The sequence below is a fragment of the Pagrus major genome, chromosome 14 (assembly GCF_040436345.1).
Source record: "Pagrus major chromosome 14, Pma_NU_1.0".
Taxonomy (NCBI): Eukaryota; Metazoa; Chordata; class Actinopteri; order Spariformes; family Sparidae; genus Pagrus; species Pagrus major.
In genome coordinates this window covers 900,118-909,399 of record NC_133228.1, presented here as the reverse complement: position 1 = coordinate 909,399, position 9,282 = coordinate 900,118, and the positions used below count along the sequence as shown (strand labels likewise).

The window sequence follows — 9,282 nt, the reverse complement described above, 5'->3', positions numbered from 1 at the left end:
GGCCGGAAGTCAGATTCTGGCAGACAATCACTTTTTGGCACGACACCGGCGCGTGCATGACGTCAGAGCAAGTCGGGATCAAGACGGACACAAAGCTAACCGGCATGCATTGTGCGGTGGTCGCCGGTGATCGATTATGCGCAGGCCTGGCTCATCTCGAACGAGCCTATTATGTGGCACAGACGAACGCGATGTTCACAGGCTGTAAATTGTCGTTAACTGCCGAAAATTAGGGAGATTTCCGAGCGTTTACGGGGACGAAAATCCCACTTTTCATGCAGTGTGAGGACCCAAGGAAGTAAAGTAGAAGAACTCAAGTATAAGTAAAAGTAGTCATCAAAATGACTACAAAGTAATAGTACAAAGGTACTAACTAAAAAAGTTACTAGAATATTGAGTAACTTAAAAAAAAAAAAAAAAAAAAGATGAAAAATGCTGGTACACTCCTGTCCTCTGCTCAAGTCTTATTTGTTGTGGATCTGACAGAAATTATTTCAACCACAGATGGTCTTCATCAGGTAAAGAAGCAGACAGACACCTGTATTTATTTGTGACACAATAACAAATTATTATACACTATTATAAAAAAGTTTCTTGCTGTTGTCTCCTATTTTATATTATGATTTGGCAAATTAATCAGCTAATATTGTATATAATTGACCGTGTCTGTTGTGCCAAAAAGTAAATATGAAGAGTGTCCACATGTTACAGTGTCCTTAAAGTTCAATCAATTTCAGTACAGATGTGTCAGTTGAATGAGGAGATAATGCTGTGCCTGTTATGTTTCATCATTGTATATTAAATACAGGTGTGATCACTTCGTTACTTATTATTTACTGATTATAGAAGCATGAGAAAAATTGGTAGGCCTACATTTCACTATTTCATCCAGAGGAAGTGCCCCGGATCACATATTTGAATATAACAAAAAGGGCCCACTGATCTCCTTCCCTCTTGTCCAGTGGACAACCAGGGTCACAAAAATCTCTGTCAGCGTAAATGACACGTAATTATTTCCTAACTGAATGTTCAGTGGCTATCTGGTGTGAATGGGTTGTGCTTCTGTTTTTCTTATGGTTGTTTAAAACGAAAAGCCAGCAGTGGCGCTGATGCAGTGGACTGTGAGCTGTAGTTGCCCCGGTAAACTGACCACCACAACTTGCTGTCGTAGCTGCAATTTATGTAGGCTTCTTAGGTAAAGCGGACAGGCTGGGTGGCAGAGCGATGACAGAGCAGCTAGGCAGCAGCCCGTCTGCAGAGACATTCCGGGGGATGAGTGACCCCGAGAGAACCAGCAGAAGACCGGAAGAGGGGCAGTGTGTTTACCCACACAATTACTGCTTATAAACCACAGAGAACAGACATTACCATAGCTACTGTGTGTGAGTTAACAGTTTGAGTCAAGCATAGAGAATGCAACCAACAAAGCCAACCAGTCAGAGGTGGAGTAGGGCAGGTCTTGCGAGAAGATGAGTGGGAGCCATAATAACAGTGTCTGCATAAATCTACTTCAGTGCAAGGTAGCAGTGAAAACGTGGAATGGATATCCACTAATTTAATAAGGGTAATAAGCAACTGGAATGGATTTAATAGCTAATGAGGCATAAATGCAGCACTCTGAGGAGCACTGAGTGGATCGACTGACGTGTTTTCAACATGGGGGGGTAGAACTAGCAATTTTAGAAAATGGATGGGTCTTGATGCTCATGGTAGGATCGATAACAGAGCACCAGCAGACCTGGGACCAGCTGACCACCTGTCTCTTAATAGAATGTGCATGAACACATAATATAAAAAAATAAAAGTAGCGCCAATAGTAGCGCCATTGTATCCAAATGTAAAAGTAAAAGTAAAGATTTTACCACTCAAGTAAGAATGAAAGTATGCTGCATTAAAATTACTCCAAAAAGTAATATTTACCGCAAAAAGTTACTCAAGTATATGTAATGGAGTAAATGTAACTTGTTACTACCCACCTCTGAACGTTAGCCTCAAGGCTAGAATGTTTACCATTGGTTCAGATTTCAGTCAAGAGAGACTAGTGAATAAGGTAAAGACAATGTTTATTACAGCAGATGATATGTGATATATTACAGCAGATGATGTGTGGTATATTACAGCAGATGACATGTGATATATTACAGCAGATGATGTGTGATTTATTACAGCAGATGATGTGTGATACATTACAGCAGATGATATGTGATACATTACAGCAGATGATGTGTGATATATTACAGCAGATGATGTGTGATATATTATAGCAGATGATGTGTGATATATTACAGCAGATGATGTGTGATAAATTCCAGCAGATGATGTGTGATATATTCCAGCAGATGATGTGTGATATATTCCAGCAGATGATATGTGATATATTACAGCAGATGATGTGTGACAGGGAGTCTTCTCAGAAAGTCTTTGGTGCTTATACTCTACAGGGAGATTTCGTAATCAAAGTGCGTCTGCCCTGAGCAGCAGCAGCAAGAAGAATCCCCCCATGGAGTCCAGACACTGGTGGTGGTGGTTGATGACTCTTCTGAGACAGGTCGACTGATCAAATTAAGAAGCTGATGAAGCTTGTCAGTCTGCGAAGACTGGACGGTGATGGGGAGGTGGAGGGTGCCTGCAAAACTGCAGCATGAATGAACTAAAAGCAGGAGACAATCATATTTTAAAAAGACAGCAGCAAGATGATAGGATAACAGTGAAAGTGCGTCGTGTGTTTTTGGATAGATATGCCTGACTGATGTGAGGCCCCAGATAATGACAGGCAATTATATGTGAGCATGAGAGAGAGGAGTGAATGATGGGATGGTGTGAGAAATAAACTAAGGACTGAGTATGCGAAAGAGTAGTCTTCCTGTCTGAACTTTTGCTAGAGTGCTGATGCAGTTTATTTAGATTTTAAATTGTAAGTATCAAACATGTTTGATACTATTGGGGCGACTCTGATGAGTCTGTGAGCAGTTCAGGAGGCTTAGAACTGGATCTGTAAACTTTTCACATTACTAGATAATCCGGCACTGCACTACTCTTAATAAGTGTTCACGTGGCTTCCACCTCACAGCAACATCAACAGCTCTCGAAGGTTGCCGTTTCAATCCCTTGGACCAGCAGGATAAATCTGCCAGAACAAGGTAGCACTTTCCTCTCCCTCATCACCAGCATGGAGGTGCCCTTGAGCAAGACTCTAGCACTTCAGGATGTGAATGTGTGTAACTGAATATGATCTGGACATAGCTTAAAACAAAGCATGTCATTTAGTGAAATTCCCTTTTAAATTAAAAGTGGAAAAAAAAAACAATTAAAGTGTGCTTATTATAAGAGGATGAAACCTTTTTTTTTATGAATGTATAAAGGATGTTCAGGCACTTAAGTTACACAAGTAACACTTTTTAAGGAAATCTGTTTGCATTTTTTTAACAAGTAAATTGGATTGGTGTTCAAGTAAATGCAACTGAAAAGTTCTAAGTTGTCACATCAGTTAGCAGCCCAACTTAAATAAATGTGTTGTTTGGAATTCACAGACAGTGTATTTAACTTAAAATTATTTAGTTATTTGAAATAGAAATTCTATTCCACTTTGCTTGGTTTGTTTAATGCAATCAGTTTGCATTCTTTTGTTAAAGTAAGGTTAACGTGCTTGAGTTGGGGCATCATATCATATTTAATTGTCTTCATAGCTCCTGAGTTCTCTCCCCAGACAACTTAACAACCATTCGCACCTGGACTCACCTAGACCTAGCAACCCACATGAAGGCCGTTTGGGATGCTATGCGAGGTCGAGGTGAAAGTCTGAACAAGTGAGTCTTTAGTCTTTTGCGGAAGATGACGAGTGACTCTGCTGTCCTGACATTGGTTGGGAGTTCGTTCCACCAATGAGGTGCCAGAACAGAGAAGAGTCGTGACTTCACTGAGCGACCTTTGTTTGCTCTCAGCGAAGTGCTCGCGCTGGGGCATGTGGTCTGACCAGTGTTTGGAGGTAGATGGGTGCAGTTCCGTTGATGGCCTTGAAGGCCAGCACCATCGTCTTGAATCGGATACGGGCTGCAACAGGAAGCGAGTGGAGAATTTGGGTAGATTGAAAACAAGGCGTGCTGCAGCGTTCTGGATACGCTGCAACGGTTTTGTCGCAGAGGCTGGGAATCCAGCCAAGAGCGAGTTGCAGTAGTCCAGGCGGGAGATGACCAGCGCTTGGACTAGGATTTGCGTTATGTCCTTTGTGGGGAAAGACCGGATCCTGCGGATGTTGTAGAGGGCAAATCTGCAGGATCGGGCCACAGCAGTGACGTTGGGGTGCAGGATAGTCCATCGTTGAGGATTACGCCCAGGTTCCTTGCAGTCGGAGTGTAGTATACAAAGATGTTATGGATGTGGATCAGAGTGAAGAGGAGAGGAAATAAACACTCTAACATGTTAAACAATTTATAATTTAGTTATCATGCCTTCATCTCATACAGTCATCAGGACTCAGGCTGGGTGGACAGCCAGCTGGTGCCCTCTCTGGAAGGATTCAGGATTTCCCTCTGCATTCATGAGTGTGACTTCACCACTGGTGACTGGATCATAGATAACATTATCAACTGTGTGGAGACACTGTTTGTCCTCTACTTGACTTATTTATTTAATTGACTTTCGTGTTTCAGCACATACTTGGCATTTCTGGTTGGGACTATCGCCATTGTGTCCCTGATGAAACAGAACTGCATGGCTGTGGAAGATGAAAAGAGATTTAAACTGTGTGTCACATCGAGGCGACGAATGAAAGACATCTCCTGTCAAAATCTAACAGAAATTCCCCCAAATCTTCCCAACGACACTCAATATTTGGATATTTCTCACAACTCCATCCAAAGACTGAATGGAAGTCAGTTTTCCGGACTGTCCCAGCTGTGTTGCCTGAAGGTAACTTACTGTGACCTGCAGGAGCTTTCTCCCAGCATGTTCATTCACACACCAGCACTCAAAGTTCTCAATATAACTTACAACTACCAACATTTTATCCCTGACATTACACTGAAACAGCTGGGAATCCTTGATTTGGCTTACAATCTATACAGCAGCTATCAAATTCCAGCATCATTTCAAAACCTGACCAGTCTGGATGTGCTTTCATTGGGTAGCACAGCTGCTTTGTCAGTCAACTACAATGACTTTGATCCACTGATAAACATTTCTCTGCATCATCTCATTTTGGGGAGCAGGACGTCACTGGCAAAAGTATGATTCTTTTGTGCTCTTGTGAAACTTAAGTCACTCCAAAAAATTTCCCTTTTTGCATTTTTTGTAAGTATTTCGGCATGTTTGAGAACCTCCTTGTGGACTTGAATATATCAGGAGCAACATCATGGGGATTCATCACTGTTTTTCCAGACAACTGCAGTTTGACTTGGAACCCTTTTCAGAACCTGAGATCAATGCCAGTTGTGAGGAATCTCACCATGGAAAACATTTGGATTAACAGCTCATTGATGCATCAAATGAAGACATTAGAGTCACCTGACCTCAGCTTTAACTCCATCCACTTGGACGGGGACTGCTCTTGGCCTACTCACCTGACCAGCTGACTGGTTTCCTATAAATGTGATGGAGTGTAGTATACAAATATGTTATGGGTGTGGATCAGAGTGAAGAGGAGAGGAAAGAAACACTCTAACACGTTGAACAATTTATCATTTAGTTATCATGCCTTCATCTCATACAGTCATCAGGACTCAGGCTGGGCGGACAGCCAGCTGGTGCCCTCTCTGGAAGGATTCGGGATTTCCCTCTGTATTCATGAGTGTGACTTCACCACTGGTGACTGGATCATAGATAACATTATCAACTGTGTGGAGACACTGTTTGTCCTCTCCAAACATTTTGTCCAAAGCAAATGGTGCAACTACGAGCTCTTCTCTGCCCAGCACAGAGCCATCAGTGCCTAGCAGGACCCTTTAGTCTTCATGTTACTGGAGCCTACTCCAGCTGACTGCCCAAGAAGTTTATGAGACTTAGATGTTTACTGAGGCAGCAGACTTACCTTGAGTGGCCAAAGGATGAACAGAATGTGGCAGATTGAGTGCTGCTCCACCTCCACTCTCAGTTAGTATCACCTGGGCCTGATTGCGCAGTGGTGCCACCTGCTTAATTGGTCATGCTTTCACTGGTGTGCACACTGTTGCCTGGCGTTCACCTGGCGAGGGCTCTGTCTGGCGTGCTCCGGTTGTTGGTACCGAGCGGTGATTTGTATGCGTGTCGGCCGTGCTGTTTGTGTGCAGCTTCGTGGGGATTTTGAGGAGTGTGGCGTCTGCTCTCTGCCCTCACTGCGAGACGGTGACTGTGTTTTGGGCTGTGTGTTAAGCTCTTTTCGCTTGGCTGTTGAGGCCACAGCCTCTGTGTGATTTCAGAGCTTCCCCGCTGGACACCCATTTCTCGCAACTTTTCTGAGATCACATGATATGTCACTCCATTCATAAACATGTCATTAATTAGAGACATGTATGGCTCGAGTGAGGCCATTAGAACGTGGGACTCCAGTGGTCTACTGGGACTGGACCACCCCCGCGACTATCCTTGAGTGGGCCAAAAAAAAGATAGTTGTTTTACAGGCGGGGGCGGGGCCCATATGGGATGCGGGGCCCCCCCGCCTCGCAGGGGCTGTGGGGGTATACTTTACGGCCCAGACTGTACACAGTCAATAGACTGGACTGTGGGACTTTTGGCGCTCAGACCGGTGTGTTGTTGCTCACCATGGATACCGAGCGACTATACATTGTGCATGCACAAAGCGTGGCCACACAGCAGAAATGTACCGTGGGAAATGGTATAACAATAACGGAAAATGTAAATTAGATTTATAATTTCGTTTTGGTTTCCTTGTTTATTATATTTTCCGTTTTGGGCTGAAAATAGGAAAACAAACACCAGTTTTCAATGTTTGGTGCATACAGAAAAACGGAAAAACGAAATATTGACTTGTTTTTTCGTTTTTCGTTTGCCAGATTAAATGGAATAATTGAATGATCAGATGATACACGGACCCTCTGGATACAGACCAAATGTAAGCGCTCAAAGAAGAAGTTCCCATTTTTTAAGTCTATATTCCCAATACTCCCATGCCCATATGTGCACTGAAACAGTTTTTTGTCGCTGCACTTGTTCATCCTGTTCATACTGGCCCTGTTGAGATCTCTCCCTAAGTGATGGAAGACAAAGTCCTTGTTGTGTGCATTCCCCAGTTCAGCTGAAGCTAAGCTGAAGCCAGTCTCCGAAAAATAATGCTGGTAATTTCCAAAGTTTTTTTTTTCTTCGTATGAAATGCCTTTTTGTGCTTACACAGTCCTTGCTGAGCTGTAGCAGAGAACTAGGAATTTGGTACTAAAAAGACTGTAACTTTGGAAGACACCTAATTGACTTGTCAGACTCAAACTTCTAAACACTCATAGTTGCTTCAGATGAATTTTGAAATACATTTATGCACCGAACGAAGTTTACTGATTTTGTTCTCCATCACTTGCATGAGGGATATGAGGGAATCTGTCTGCTGTCAGTATGGACAAGAAAAATGACAACAGTCAGTTCTGTTTTCAATGTACATACAGGCATATGAGTACTGTACAATAATATAGACTTGGATATTTGAACAGTCACAATGACAATCTTACCAGTAACAATGATGATTTAACATGAAACAACCCAAATTTCAATTGTCTCAACACCAGCAGCTGTTAGCTGCTAATATTCAGAAATTGGCAACTTTTCAAAAATCTAATTCAGAAGAATAAATAAATAAGATTACACATCTGATCGTACAAACATTGCCACATTTTGTTGGTTGACAGTTTAAAATTATGCTATGAACACATTTTGGTCTGTACCAAAACAGTATTAAGGTTGGACATTAACTCTTGATTTCACTAGTTTATTTGTGTGATTACTATCATAGCCATCTGATTGACCACATATACTGAGAGATATGCACAATTCTGTTGTAATTAGTTGCATGATGACAACACAAATCTACTGTACAATACATGACTGTGATTGTGTGGATACTAGTGTTGTGAAACAGTATTGATCAGTTTGGATTGAGGCAATAGTTGTTTCTGTTTCATCATCAAGGAAGTTATTTTGGTTGATTAACAACTGTTCCCTGCATTGCATCATTTTATCTTCTCCTGTGCACAAGAACAATCTAGAGCATGATATGACAGGAATATTACAGACACTGTTTTTAATATCCACTGCCAGGGTTGTATCAGTTGTTTTATTTAAAATGATAATTCAACATGTTTTATAGATACACCTCAACTATTTACTTCTCCAAAACAAGATGTGCCTGGACAAGCTCTTGTTAGGTACTTCTCTGAAGAAATTTGATAAAGTAAAAGCATATATTTTCTAAGCAGTAACTCAAACAAGTCATAACTCAGACTAAGATGTCAAGAAGAATTGTAAGATACAAAAATCCTTTATTGATCCCCAGGGAGCAAATTTGTGATTATTTGAAATTAATTACTTTCATATACGTGGCCTAATGGTACTTTACAAAAAATACATAAATAAATAAATGAGATATATAACGTTCACAATTCAGATGTTTAAAACTGAATTAAAGGTATCTTTAATTAAAGGTTTCATACAACAGATGAAGCAAAAGAAACAAGTTAAAGTTAAATGTCATTTAATCACAGATCAATAAGGTCTCTCATAGGCTAATCACAGTTGTAAATATTTTGGCATTGAGCCTTAACAGAAAAAACTACTGTAACCACATTTTACAAGTGACAGTTACAAATACATATCATTGTCAAATATTTTAAAATTCGACATGACATTTCCCAGCAGAGATACTATATATAATTTGTTCTGTTTATAACCTTGTGTTTGTGTGTAATTTGAGCAAATGTCTCCATCTAGTGTTTGTTATGACACTCACCACAGACCAAATTTGTCTTTTTTACTGTTCATATGAAATCACTGTATCAGAGGTACATCTACTTATGATAGATGTACTTTTACTACTCTACTCTAATCAAAAATAACATTGTATTTATAGAATCTTTTACTATCATTTTGATAGTGCATATCCAATATCCTCCTCTCATTTTTTTTTCAACCCCTGGCCCTAATTCTCTTCTGTACAGGGACGTCTGGTCACCCTATATTACATTTTACAGCAGAGCACAGGAAAAGGCTGTCTACCCCCAGCCTAAGTCATGCAAGAAAGACAGCAGCAGCCAAGCCAGTTAGCATGGATGCTTAGCTTAGCCTGGCAGCGTTTCACTTCACTTGGCA

The 9,282-nt window shown here is 41.1% G+C and overlaps 2 pseudogenes; both read left to right on the top strand.

Moving 5' to 3' along the window:
* The first annotated feature begins 4,641 nt into the window (after nt 1–4,641).
* Nucleotides 4,642–5,570, top strand: LOC141008669 (toll-like receptor 6; annotated as a pseudogene).
* Nucleotides 5,571–5,576: 6 nt separating this feature from the next.
* On the top strand, nt 5,577–6,064 carry LOC141008668 (toll-like receptor 6; annotated as a pseudogene).
* Nucleotides 6,065–9,282: the final 3,218 nt, after the last annotated feature.